The 15059-nt window shown below is 34.8% G+C and overlaps 1 non-coding gene across 1 annotated transcript; it reads left to right on the top strand.

Annotated features, from left to right (window-relative positions):
• The first annotated feature begins 14233 nt into the window (after positions 1-14233).
• On the top strand, positions 14234-14340 carry LOC143384503 (U6 spliceosomal RNA). Its single transcript, XR_013089347.1, has one exon. It is a non-coding gene; the product is annotated as a U6 spliceosomal RNA (small nuclear RNA).
• Positions 14341-15059: the final 719 nt, after the last annotated feature.

Genomic DNA, 15059 nt, shown 5'->3' with positions numbered 1-15059 from the left:
TTTATTTGTTTATAGGTTAGGTTTTGGTGGGATACACCGATTTTCCTCTGATCTATTATATTTTAACTTATTTTATGTATGTATATATAATTGTAAAACTTAATGAATTGTCATACAATAAATATTAGTGAACCATTGTCTGTGTCAAGAAATAGGCATTACCAAGTGTCTTCCCTTCTCAAGCCACCTCCTCCTTCTTCTGCCTACTTATTCCCATTGATCTTGTGCCACTATCTTATAAATGATCTCTGTCTGTTCTTAAACTTCACAATAGAATCAAGCTATATGTGAACTTTTGTTTATGGATTAATTTTCTTGACATTGTATTAGAAATAGCTGCTCATGTTGATTATCTAGCTTGAGTTCATTTAGTTAATTTGCAAGGTTTTTAATAGTCCACATAATGAATAGGCTACAATGTATTTATTTATTCTCTGATGCTATATTGCTATCAAATTGGTCCACCAATCTTCAAGCACACAAACACATATATAGAGAGATTCTAAATATCTTTTTGACATGGAAACATTGGCACATAAGGTGTGAATATAGAACCACATTTGATTGACAATGCAAAAAAAAAACTTGTATACAGTACTTGTACCACTTTATAGTCCTGCCAGCACTATATCAGAGTCCTGATGTCCCAAGTCCTCAGGAACACTGGTCTGTTTAATATTTTTATTGTTGTTTGACCTTTGTACTGGAGATATCTAATACAGGTTGAGGCAAATGTTCTGGTACATAAGTATATATACATTTTCGTGTTTGTTGAACATTTTGATAAATTTTTTATCTTTATTGAAGAGTCTATTAAAATTTCTTGCCTAGCCAGGTGCAGTGGTGCACACTTGCAATCCCAGACTTGGGAGATTGAGGCAGGAGGATCACAAGTTCAAAGCAGCTGCAGCAAGTAGCAAATTAGTGATCCCCTAAGAAACTTGGTGAGACCTTGTATCTAAAATTTAAAAAGTTATAAACAAGGGATGAGGATATGGCTCATATCTCCTTGTGCCCCTAGGTTCAATCTCCACTTAAAAAAAGTCTTGCCATCATTTTTTTCTATTGGATTGTTGGTCATTTGATATTAACTGGTAAGAATATTTTGCATATCTGGGATTGGAGATTTTTCATGGCAATATGTACAACATATATTGTCTCCCTCTGATAGATTCTTGGATAGAAGGGGTGATAGAGATTCAGAACAGATAGATTATTGAAGGTCATAGTAAAGTCTTAGTATCACTTAATGATTATGACACAAATGTTTTGGTCATGAAAATGACATGAGCTCATATAGCTCTGAAGGATCATTCTGGATCCTGTATTGAATATAAAATTCAGGCAACCCAAAGTGGAGGCAGGGAGACCAGGTGTGGTCTGGATGTTCACAGACTACTCTCTCCAGGGGCACTCCACCCTTTGCTTCAAAACCCTAAAAATTAATGTTTAGAGCAACTTTATTATTGGCAAAAAGTGAAAGTAACCAAGATGCCATTCAATAGATGAAGAGACAAACTGTGTTACAGCCATTCAATGAAATTGTCAGTAATAAAAAGAAATCACAAGTCACAAAAAGCTATGGAAGAAACTTAAATGCCTATTGCTTGGTGAGAGGATGCATTTAGCTGACAGAATGCAACAAAGTGTAAAGCCAGTTTTAAAAACCTATGTGCCCTATCTAGTGGGAGGGAAAGGGAGGGTGCAGGGGGATTAGCAAGGATGGTGGAATGTGATAGACATCATCATCCAAAAATACATGAATGAAGACATGAATTGGTATCAGCATACTTTATATATAACCAGAGATATGAAAAATTGTGCTGTACACATGTAATAAGAATTGTGATGCATTCTGCTGTCATTTTTTTAAATCAATAAAAAATCTATGTGCTCTATAATTTCAGATATATGACCTCTGGAAAGGGCAAAATTGCAAGACATTGAAAGACCAGGGATTGCTAGGGCTTGAGGGAAAGAATTGTGGAGGGATAAAGAGGGGTAGCACAGAGAATTTTTAGGGAAGTGACAATATGCTACATGGTAATGTAATAGTGAATACATGACATTCTGCTTTTTTCAAAACCCATAAATGTGCAAGAGTGAACTCTAATGTAAGCTATGGACTTAAGCTAATGTATGGTTCACCAAGTCAAACAAATATACCATATCAATGAGAGATGTTGATGATAGGTGAAACTAAGGAGATGGAAAGAGTGATTATATGGGAACTCTGAGTTCGGCACCATTTCCCTGTAAATCTAAAAAGTTCTCAAAAAATAAAGTAATATAAATGAAATATATTTCTGTATGTGTGTATCCGTATCATGAATGTAGTTAAGTACCCTAGATAAGCAGGTAAACATCAAATAGTCAAGAGATGAATATTAGGTTGGTAAAAATACTAGAGACAAGTTGAGATTAATACCTATAATGTAGAAAATATTCTAACAAACTGGTACTAAATTGATAAAAACTATGAAAATGGAAAAATTAAGATATAATTATTCAATTCTAAAGGAAACGGTCAGTGAACATTTACAAAAATATTCATTCTCATCAGTAGAAAAGGAAATACAAATTAAAGCAATAATGAGACACCATTTTAACCCATCTGATACACAGAAATTAAGAGTGATAGCATCTACTATTGATTGTGACTGGAAAAATGGGCTCTATTATACACTCTTGAGGGGAAACAATTGAAAACAGACACCAGAAAAAGCTGTGTGGCAATATCTATTAGGAATGTACCTATCTTTAAAACGCAAGAGTTCTCAACCATGAAAAACTATCATCAAAAATAAAAGTACACATGAGTAAGAATACATATATGTTTACATATACATATATGTAATATATTTATTACCTGTGGAGGGTAAAAAAAGATGTAATGTGTTTTTATGTTGCTAGGGAAATGGTGGAAGAAATTTTAGTATGTTTCTAAACCAGGTGTAGATTTATAGGAATACTAATAATATGAAGGTTCCTGCACATGTTAGAATATAATGACATAAGTGTGGGGAAAAATTTAAGGACATACACCAAGTTGTTACATTAGTTATAGAAAGAAGAGATATTGTGGTTTGAGGGAAGAGATTAGCCAATCTCACAAAAACAAACCAACTAAAAGACCTCATACTTATGAATGCATATATATATTTATAATTATTTTCCTGAAGAAGTGCATGAGAAGATAGTCATGAAAACGTTGATAGTAATTACATCAGGAAAGTGGAACCTCTGGAGATCACTTCCTGCATAACATTTCTCAGGAACTATTATGCTTTTTCTATAAATACAAGTACAAATATTATTTATAGAATGACACCAAATTTGACTAATTTTGTGAAAAAATATATACAATGGACATAAGCAGTTCTTTGGGCTTGAAAGTAAAAATAAAAATACACTACTATAAAATAAAAGTGCTACTGGTACATTTTAAATTCATTTGTATGACTAAAAGTATTGCCATTTTCCTCTAAAATTATCTTACGATATTGACATACTATTTTATGAAAAAACATATAAAAGAATGTTAGAGTAGTTAACACCGTAGTGAAATCGTGGCTTTTGATTTTGTATTCATATATTTTCTGTGTACTTGAGGATGACAGTATAGATGCAGCTGTGAAAGTCACGGTCTGTTACCTTTCAGCACACAGGTATGGAGTTGTAAGCTGTCATGCTGCATTCTAAGAGATAAAGGCAGCCATTAAGAAGCTGTTGGTTCATGGTGCCGTCATCTCTTTGAGGTGGTTTGGCTGAAGTCGAGAGCAATCTGGGTGTTGGAGTTGGAGAAATAGATGAAGTTGAATCCTGGCATTAAAAGGACAGAGCTCCTAAGGAATCCTCAGTGGAAAGGAAAGCTCTGTAAGGATAAACCACAGGAGGAAAACTGGAAGGTGAGAGGAGTAGAGAGGGCCTCCTTCCCGGTCAGGCTCTGGCTATCAGCATCAGCAGGATTTCATGTTGAAGCCAGAAGGAATTGTGACCACCCGCTCCGATCTTGTTTTGTAATATTCAGAGTCAGCCTCACTACAATTTCTTCTGACTTCCTAGTAGGCTACCAGCAACAAGAAAACACCCCTGCCTCAGAGATCTGAGCATAAGCAGTGGAGCCCCATGTTGTCGTATTTTACATACAGGGTGAGTTGAGGCCACTCTCCCAGAATTGTGAGGACCAATCCTAGAAGGTCTCTCCCGTGAACTCCTAGGTTTGGTGGCTCAACTTTTCCTCTCCTATTTCCCCAATATTTCCAATTATTTCTCTGAATTTTTTCAGTGTACCTATTTCTCTCCTTTAGTTTTTTTTCTCCAAAACTGGATAATCAATTCTTTATAGCAATCCTTTATGCTTGAATCACTTAATATAATATTGATTTTCATTGTGTGCCATATGTATTGCATACACATATATTTAATGCATTCACAGACATGCAATTATAATTTTTATAAAAGTTATAAATACATTTGAGAAAGTACACTATTATTTCAGGAACATGAAAGATAAGCATTTTTCCATAGACTGTCAACGTAATTCTCACTACCATAGAACCTAGAAAAACTCATGACAATTTATTATGGGAGTTCATTGTCTCATAAAAAATGAGGGTGTAATGTATAGCTATTTTTTATATATGAGTTGACACTTCAGACTTTATATGTATAAACTTTGTTTTCATGTACATTCATAAACATGTATATTAGAAGAAATAACTAACCTTCCCACCAACATCAATATTCTAAGATCTAATAATCTAGACCTGTTGTTGTATTTTTAGTCTCCTCAGGAAATCCCACTGAAGACCCCAGACCAGAATTCCTGGGATAGGTATGCTCTAAGTATACTTTGTGAATTCAATAAAGCCCTATATTCTTTCAAGTCTTGAAAGAACTCTAGTGATTTATGAGTGTGTGTGTGTGTGTGTGTGTGTGCACACATGAATTTTTTTTCCAGGAGGTATAAAACATTTTTAAATATAGCTGTCCCTTGTGTTCATGGTAAATAAGTATTACCATTTTCCTGCTGTGTGCATGTGGTTTCATGTAGTTGGGTAGCTGTCATTTGTCTCAAATGCTTTACATATTCCAATTAATGCAGTTTTATTGCATATAACCCTGAGGCTTTTTATAAAGGGATGGCATTTTACAACTTGAACAAACAAATAAAATACAATATTATACAGTCCCACTGTGTTTTGGCAAACATACAGACCCATAACTCAGTGTAAGCACCCCTACATTGCGATGTTTTACTAGGCAACAGACTTTGTATATCTGAGGCTACTGAGTCTGTAAGTCTTAACTCACAGAAGGTCCTGCTTTGTTAAAAGTGTTATTATGAATGAAAAAAAAATGTAGACTGAAATATAGAAGCTGTCCTTGTGCAAAAGAATCTGGAGAAAGTCAAAGCTTAGCACTGCCATGGGAAATGACCCAGAAGACTCAACTCAAGACCTGAGTTACCATTTTTCCTCTTTCCCCTTTACTCAGTATAATGTTTGGATAGAAAATCTTCTTCAAAATCAATATGTTAAAAGTATTATTCAGATTACAGCAAGGTTCAGAGGTGGGATTTTGGGGAAATGATTGCATGGTGAAGGCGGTAATCTCATTAGCAGAATAATTCATTTGATGGAATGATAATTTTAAGGGACCACTAATGAGTAGTAACTGTAGGCAGGTGGGGCATGGGTGGAGGATGTATTTCTGTCCCTGGCCCCTTCCCCTCTGTCTCTTTTATTCTCTCTTTCCTGGCTGCCATAATCTGAGTAGCTTTCCTCTGCCCCAACCTTCCGGCATGATGTGCTCCCTCACCTCAGACCCATATCAATGGAGTTAGCTACTCATGGACTGAGGCCTCTAAAACTGTGAGCAAAAATAAACTTTTTCCTCCTTTAAGTTGTTCTTGTCAGGTATTTTGGTCACAGTAATGCAAAACTGCCTAACACACTCAATTACAGAAGTTTTGTCAGGAACATTCAAGGACTCTCCAAAAACTGTAGAAAAGACTTTATATCTATCTATGTAAAAATTGGTTTTAACTATCGATATGAAGAGAAATGCGATTAGAGGGATTTTATGATTTAACCCTACAGATTATAAATGGGAATAGGATTAAATGTGGTTCTAACATAATTTCTTCTTCTTCTCTCTCTTTTACAGTTCACTAGTTCAAATGTGCTATGGTGTCAAGTTTCTAATCTGTGCGATGGCATCAGTCCCTTATGTGGAAAAAATAAGTAGAAGAAATTGGTAAACATGACACTAGGAGTTCAGATAAGCATACAGGCTTTTCAGGGGAGAGAACTTGGGACTTTTGATTGACATGTAAGCAGAGATGGAATTCAGTCCACGACATCCTCAAACTGCACTTAGTTTCTTCTTGATTTTTTCCTCCTTGGGATTTCCTGTTGAATATTGAGGTTTTGAGGAAAACTAGGGAGTTTGTCTGGAATGGGTGGGAAATATCCTAAAATTTCATCCACCTTAAAAATAAGAGGGAAAGGTTTGCTATAAACACAATGTACAAATTGCACTGAAAACGTCTGTAAGCAAAGGAGCATGGAATAAATAAAGTTGCCACCCAGCTCAATACAGCTCAATTTCTACTGGATTGGCATGACCAGTTTTTACCTTATGTGTCGGGCATTGAACTCAGGAGTTACATCCCCAACCCTTTTGTTTTGCATTTTATTTAGAGACAGTTTCTTGCTGAGTTGCTTATGGCCTTGCTAATTTGCTTAGGCTGGCTTTGAACCCATGATCCTTTTGCCTCAGCCTCCCAAGCTGCTGGGATTACAGGTGTGCACCCCTGAGCCTGGCTAGGCTTTAGTCTTTATGAAAAAATGAAATAAGTAATTTTTTGATGATTTTTAAATATATAATACCCAGGACACAAGATGAATATAATGAAGTTAAAATATTTAACAAAAAAAAAAAAAAAACAGAGAGCATTGATGTTCAGAATATAGAAATAATACTGCATACCAAACAAATAACAAATTATTTGAAGAGACAAATGAACAACTGGCAGGAAAGAAATGACCACTCTCCCTGTACAAAAGTGCTCAATATCATCTCGGAAATGCAAATAAAGCAGTTTTTTACCTAGTAATGATTATAGTTTAAATAATTTCAATCTTTGACAATTTTTAAAATCAGTGGAAAAAATTAAATACTGAAAAAATCGTAAAGTAGTACAAACCCCTGTGTCCTTCTGTAACGGTATCAGAGGACACAAATATTTTTGGAAACACCAAAACATCACCTAGCGAATGTGACAAGGTTCAGACTTAATGACCCAGAAATAAATGTATCCATTTAAATTAAATGTATCCAAAATAAATTACTCAGAGGTAAATGTATCCCAGATAAGGTTTACCTAAGTGCATTGGGAGCCATGTACAAGAACATTCAAAACAGTATTTGTTTTTGTTAACAGCTGAATAACTACTAACAGCCCAAGCACTTATGGATAGAAGAATGGGTAAATAAGGCTGCGGTCCAGGCAACAACTGACCAGCATTGGAAACAAGATGTGAGGAACAAGAAAACTGTTTTTTGACTTCATTAAGCCAGAATAGGCAGACAAGTGGATAACCCCTTACGAATAAAGAAGCAAGAGGTATGACTCTGAAGAAAAACCAAGGAATAACTCAGAATACAAGAGCATAGATTTCTCTGGATGGGACAAGGAGACATTCTGCCAGAGTTACTGTCATTATCCCATTTCTTTAAAAAGTAATGGATCCACGGACAATGGTGCAATGGTGTTTCTTTAAACTGTGCCTATGCCATTACATGAGCATTTTATAGTTTTGAAAAATAGCTTTTTTTTAATACATAAAAATGGGAATCAGGAAGGCTTAAGGCAGCAGTAACAGTTTGGATTTTCTAATTTCCAGTTTTCTTCCTCCCAAGAATAGTATGTGCTAATAACATATTCTCTGTATTTCTCAATTTCCTTATTTCTAGTATCAGAGGTAAAAATAAGAATGTGTTTTTGTTTAGATGATTACACTACTTCATGTCACAATGCCTGGTGCAGAGTACATGTTTATTCTATTTTGCAAGTGCATGCCGGAACATACAATAGGTCTACTTTATAAAGTGTTGCAAGTCATAGAACATGATAAAAACCTCTTCTAATTTTTATAAGTCTATCCTAATCCAATGTCAAATCATTATAAGCAGCACAAAGAGTCAACTATATAAGCCAGACACAGAGATAAACAGAATTTTACAAAATCTAAGCAAACCTCTAATCAACAGATCTTTAAGTGTATTAAAGGATTACTACACCAAGCAGGGTGATTTTAAGAATACAAAGGTAGTTTAATTTCAGCAAATATTAAGCTATTCTAATACTTTAAGAGATTCAGAGATTAAAACACACGATGATCTCAATCAGATCCCCAAAGCAGTAAAGCATTCAAAATCTATAGCCAAAATTTATTTTACTAGCTATACATAAAATTAATTTTATATTTTTCTTACTATTTTGAGTATTTGGTGATAGGGATTTAATAAAAGAAAAATATTAATGCTAAAATGATTTTTACAGTTTGACCAAAGTCAAATGAGGACATAGGTAAGAAAGACTCCTGTTATGATCACTTTTCACAATGCAGTGGAGGGTATAGTAATAGAAGACAACAAGATACAGAATGTTAGATATTGAAAAGGAAGAAAGAGAATGTCACTTATTTCCAATAACATGACTGTGTACCTAAACAATACAAAATTTTAGGGAAATAGATGGAAATGAAATAGTCAATATGAACAAACCAAAAGCTTTCCTAGATACTATCTATAATAGCAAATTCAATTGGAAAAATGAGTCATTCATACTAAAGCTATAAACTTGGTCAAATAAGGAATGACCTATCTATACACATGAAGGGTCTATACAAACCACAATACTTTAATGAAGAACATCAAACACTTTAAAAAAGGGAAATACACACCCTATATTTTGGCGTAAATAATCATTATTGCAGATATATCAATTATCACCATTTAAATTTGAATATCTAATTCGGTTTTATCCAAAGACCCAACAACATGCTAGGCTATTTTATCTACTTTATATAGACCTTAAATGTGAAAAAAAAATAGTAAGAACAGGTATACCTTTAAGGTTTAAAGACATACTTCACCGGTATAGTAATTGAAAGAGTCTAGTGAAAATTAGTTTGGTAGAACCAAATGAAGTTCAGAATTAGACTCAAATTATGAAAATTTAATTTAAAATATAAATAGAACTTCAAATATTGTTGCAATTGTGGAGAATTCACTAAGTGGCATTGGCATGGAGTCTGATTACTCCTTTAAGTAAGCAACAACAATAAAATAATTAAAATGGGTAGATGATAGAAGAGTAGATAGATATAAAGAGCTGGTACAAGTAAAAGCAACATCATATGAGTAAGCATGATAGTATTAAAATATTGGGGGGGATAAGATGCTTGTAACTTGGTGATAAAAAAGTATTCCAAACTGCAAAATCTACAAGTAACTGAAATGGTGACAGAATAGAATTCACACATATTATATGAATTTGAGAAATTATCAGAAGATTTTGACATATGACAGATGTGAAGATTGTTTGTAACATAGATACAAAATACAGATTCATATTCATAACCAGCAAAAAGATCTGTCTTGGGAATAAAAATAGAAAAGGGACATAAAATACATAAAATTAATCTCTAACTTACAAAATAACCATTATTCTAATAACACAAATCACTTATGACTCTGCCTGCTTTTTACAAGACTATCTTTTCCATCTTTATTTTTTATTATAATTCAAATGCCCATTCTGACCTTTCTTATGGAACAATTAAGGTGACAGTAATATATTGTGCATTATCATCCATTGAAATTCAAGATTTCTTTCTCCCCTTCTCTCTCTCTCTCCTTCCCTCCCACAATACATGTCCCTTGCTTGCTTTTGCAAAGGGTCTTATGTGAAAGTTAAGGTGTTGGTTAGGAATGAGTGGGCACTCTGATATTAAGGATGGGAAAATTTCAACAGAGGGATGAGGTCCAGAACCCTGTACTGCACATCCTTCTGAAACTCCTTTGTCAGAGTAGTTTCTCCACACTGTAGGAGGAAACTAACTGCATATTGCATAAAGACTTTTCAATGGTGTACCGAATACAGGGATGTTGTTATTTTACAAGGGGATGTTATTTCACCTCTGCTCCCAAATGTACCACACTCCATTACCTCCTGTACTGTAAGATGACTTAAATACTTATGTGAACCATAGGGATAATTATATACTTATCCAGGCAGAATTTGGGAAACATTGGTGGAAATGAAATTCTAAGGGCATTGGAGCAGGTATTCATGACCTGAAAGGGGATCTAACATTTTTCTTAGTATATTGAGGCTCTGGTTCATTGGTAAATTGTGTTCAACAAGACTGAGATTCCAGAACTTTTCTGGAATAAAATAGGAAAAATATTTGAAGATTCAGGGATAAAGTAATGTGGGAATAGACTTGTTCATCATGGGGACTTAGAGAAAACTCTCTTCACATTAAAATGCTTTTCTAGTGGGGTGCAATGGTGAATGTCTGTAATCCCAGCATCTCAGGGGGTTGAGGCAGGAGGATCAAAAGTTCAAAGCCTCCGTAAAAGCAAGATCCTAAGCAACTCAGTGACACACTGTGTCTAAATAAAATACAAAATAACACTGAGGATGTGGCTCGGTGTTTAAGTGCCCCTGAGTTTACTCTCTGGTACCAAATGAAAACAAAAACAAAAACAAAACTTTCATGAAGGGAAACCAGAGTCCATGTAAACATCTGTGGTAGTTGGTTGTCTTCTTAGTCTGGATACAAAGGGCTATTGGGGCTCCTTTCACCATTATGATTTTGGGCTCCATATCTTAATGTGAATAGTATGATCCTGGAGTAACAGATGCCACTTAATACTACGTAATCATCCTTGACCAGGTGGGTATAAGTATAGCAAAAATTTACAAGGACAGATTTGTTATGACTTCCAGGACTATGAGATAGTGACTAGTAACTAATTTTTCACAGTACCCACAGTAAAAATACAGACAGTGTTTCTTGAACTATATAATCAGATAAATCCTAGTTCAGGGGAGATAAACTTGATTTGAGTCTCCATAGTTACTTAATAAATTTGAAAAATCAGTAAATGGGAATTCTAGGGATGAATACTGTGAATGTTTCTTAGAATGGAAATAGAATGAGAATATATTTGTGTCCCACGAAAGTGCTTATAGAATTTACTATGACTCAGATTGTCAGTAACCATGTGGATAAAAGGACTTATCCTGGGGTCATCGGTGAGATTCATTTTTTCAATTATCCAGTGTTTGATTAATGAACTCACGAAAAACATGCTATTTTGGCAGCTCTGAAGGATCCATGTAAATTTAACAACATGAAACCTTGCACACCATAGCTGATCTGACTGCTATACCTGCTGAGTACCCAAATTGCCAATAGTAGAGGTCAAATCCAAATACTGATATGGCATCATTCCCAGGATTGAGGATGGAGGAAGGATCAGACAGCCACCTAGTGATAGTTTGATTATATTGGACCTCTTCCATCATGGGAAGAAGAGCAGTCTGTCCTTATAGAAATAAGAGTCTGTTCAGAATGCAAATTTGTCTTCCTTGCGCACAATTCTACCATTAGTCTCAACTTCGACTGACAGAGTGATTTATTCTTTGCCATGGGATGACACTCAACACTACCCACTACCATTTTACAATAGTGAAAAGTATCATTTTACAAGGAAATTGGGCAATGGATCCCACACTTTTGGTATTCCCCAGACTACTATGTATCCAATTATCTGAAGAGACTTGGCTTCCAATAATGATGAAATGGCCTACAACAGAAGGAGTTATGGAAAATATGTCTTAAAGATTGGGGTATTTAAAAGTATGAAAATAGTGATAAATGTATGATTGCATTCTCTGGATGAGAATACATGGATCAATATGTTGGAGTGGATATAAAAGGGGCCCAAACTCACCTATGAAGTAATTTTTGCATCTTGTTCCCAAAACCATGAACTTAGCTTTAGCATTCCTAGTTCCTAAGAGGGGAAAATTTTCTTTGGAGGACATATTCATGGCCCCTAGAAATGGATATCTGAGAGCATTAATTTGATACACATGCCTTTTTCTTTCTTTCTTTCTTTTTTTAAGAGAGAGAGGGAGAGAGGGAGAGAGAGAGGGAGAGAAAGAGAGAGAATTTTTTTTTTAATATTCATTTTTTAGTTTTCGGCAGACACAACATTTTTGTTTGTATATGGTACTGAGGATCGAACCTGGGCCGTACACATGCCAGGCGAGCGCGCTACCCCTTGAGCCATATCCCCAGCCCACGTGTCTTTTTCTTATTGAACTGTCAAACACAGAAGAAGGCTGAGGTGAAGTGTCCCATTTGGTAAAGGGAAACTGTATTTTTGTTCCACAATAGGTGCAAGAAAGATTGTGTTATAGCCCAGGTGATTTACATGAAGACCCTTAGAACTTCAGTGTTATTAATGTGTGCCCCAATAAGTTACCATGTGACTTACAATCGTTACAATTGTTATTTAAAAATCTCTAGCTTACAATCCTTATTTAAAAATCTCTTGTGGTGGGAATCTATTCATGGCTATCTATTTAAAGGAATTAAAAAGGAACAATTAAGAAGTGCTGATAGAGTTATATACAAAAATTCTATGGGAATAAGATGAAAAAGAAAGGAAGGAAAGTTTTACCTAGGCTTTAAAATACAACAAAAAGTTGTGTGTGACAAGGTAAAATAAATAAATAAATAAATAGAGAAATAAAAAAGAGTAGAGTCATTGAGGTAGACAAGTTGTTTGTAATGCCCTGATTATGTGTTCACAGTTGGAGGTGGGTAGACAGTTAGGTCTGAAGCCTTCTGTTCTAGTCTTTGTGTTGTGTCCTGAAGATGATGAAGAATCATGAAGAGAAGTGGCATGATCAAATACGCATTTTAGAAAGATTTTTGGAAAAAAAGCACCCGTAAAATTAATAAATATTCATGGAGTAAGTAAATAAATAATTGGAAGAATAAAAGCAAAAACAGAGAGTACAAAGCTAGGAGGTTATTAAAATTCTTCAAGGAAGAGATGTGGGGAGCTGGAAAAACATTCTCCAAAATACATAGATTTATACATCATGAGATATCTCTCCAATCTTTAGTGGCCTTGAGTCAGAAATGGAATAAGTTGGCCAATAACAGGTTCTTCCATATTCTAGCCTTTATAAGAAGAAAACCTACAACTTAAGAAACAAAAACAAACAGTGAAAGAAGGTAGTCTCTTGATTCCAACTGTAAAAATATGAGATATCATTTACTTTTCTGTCCAAATGTTTGATAAGATTTATTGCCAATATTGTCTGCTCCAAGATTGGCCCAATGCAACAAAGAACTAGTGGTATTGCTCTTTGCAGTAAATTATATAATCACAGTAACCTTGGCTCAGAGCAGCTACATATTATTGAGTTATAGGTTCCAGGCTGATATTTCTAAGAATCAAAAGGTCATAGAATTACTCATATATGGCAATATGAAGTAGAGTTGCACTGTCATTTTTTTTTAACCCTCGTGAATACATCTAGCATAAAGTCTATAGAGGAAAGTCATTTAACTGCATTTTACATTTGGTGGAGATAAAGAGGGACCATCCTGATTAAGATAAGTGATGGCAATATTTATTTTCCATTATAATCAGTGCTTCCCATTATTATATTTAAACAGCATGCCGATAACATTGGTTTTGAAGGTTGCAGTATGTTTTCTCCCACATACTGGCATTTCCATAGGCAAATTATTTAACCCCGCTGAGTCCCACTTCCTTAAGTTGTAAAAGGAGGATAATAATACTTGCAGCATAGTTAAGAGGATTAGAGGTTGTTTTTCATGCTAAGCAAAGTTCCTAGTGTAGAACTCCTATTATTCAGGCATTAAATATTAAATCTTCCAGATAGAATTTGTAAAGTGAGATTCCATTTTTTTTGAAAGATAGGTATAACATGTTGTGCTGGACTGCCTCTAACAAGTGCCATCTCATGTTATTCCTGTGCTACCCTTGAATGTAAACTGAGTTACTTGCTTATAACTAAGAATAGAATATAATGAAAGTGGCCATGTGGCAATGCATAACTAGTAAATGGGTATATAAGAATGTGCTTGAAAAAAAAGATCTGGTGCTTGGCTTGGCAACACATATACTAAAATTGAAATGATACAGAGAAGATTAGCATGGCCCCTGGGCAATGATGACATGCAACTTTGTGAAGCATTCCATAATTTTAGTGGATGCTGATTCATAATGGTGGGGGGGCAAGGGAAAAATGGAGAAACTTTGGGCAAAGGGGAGAGAAGGATGGGGAGGGGGAATGGGGGCAGGAAAGATGGTGGAATGAGATGGATATCATTACCCTAGGAACATGTATGATTGCACATATGGTGCGATGCTACATTGTGAACAACCAGAGAAATGAAAAGTTGTGCTGCAATTATGTGCAATGAATCAAAATGCATTCTGCTGTCATAGATACCTGATTAAAATAAATTAATTAACAAAAAAAGATTCTGAACTTGTCCATCCATACAATGGAAAATATGTAGTATGTGTAAATTGGAATAGAGTACAGCAATCAAATGCAATAAAAAAGAATATTAAATCTTGAATAGTGATGTGAATGATATAAATGTAATATTTCACAGAAGAACAAGGCAACTGATAACAAGCAGGAAGGGCCTTTTCCATAAATGTCAAAAACATGCAAAATTATGCTGTTTACGGATAGTGTTCAGGGTATATTGGAAGTAAACAAAAAGGTAATTATGCTACTGGTTAATATTATGCCAGAACTTCCAATAAGCCCAACAAAGGTCACCAGTGTCTTTTGAGGAATACATTTATTCATTTTCCTAGACACAACTGATTTGATCTCAGATGAGTTACAAACCTAATTATTTATGCTAATTTGTATAATCAAGAAGGAAAACTAAACAAAAACTGATAAA

Source organism: Callospermophilus lateralis, chromosome 1, assembly GCF_048772815.1.
Source record: "Callospermophilus lateralis isolate mCalLat2 chromosome 1, mCalLat2.hap1, whole genome shotgun sequence".
Taxonomy (NCBI): domain Eukaryota; kingdom Metazoa; phylum Chordata; class Mammalia; order Rodentia; family Sciuridae; genus Callospermophilus; species Callospermophilus lateralis.
The sequence above is the reverse complement of the archived record's forward strand: the minus strand, read 5'-3'. Positions and strand labels throughout refer to the sequence as shown.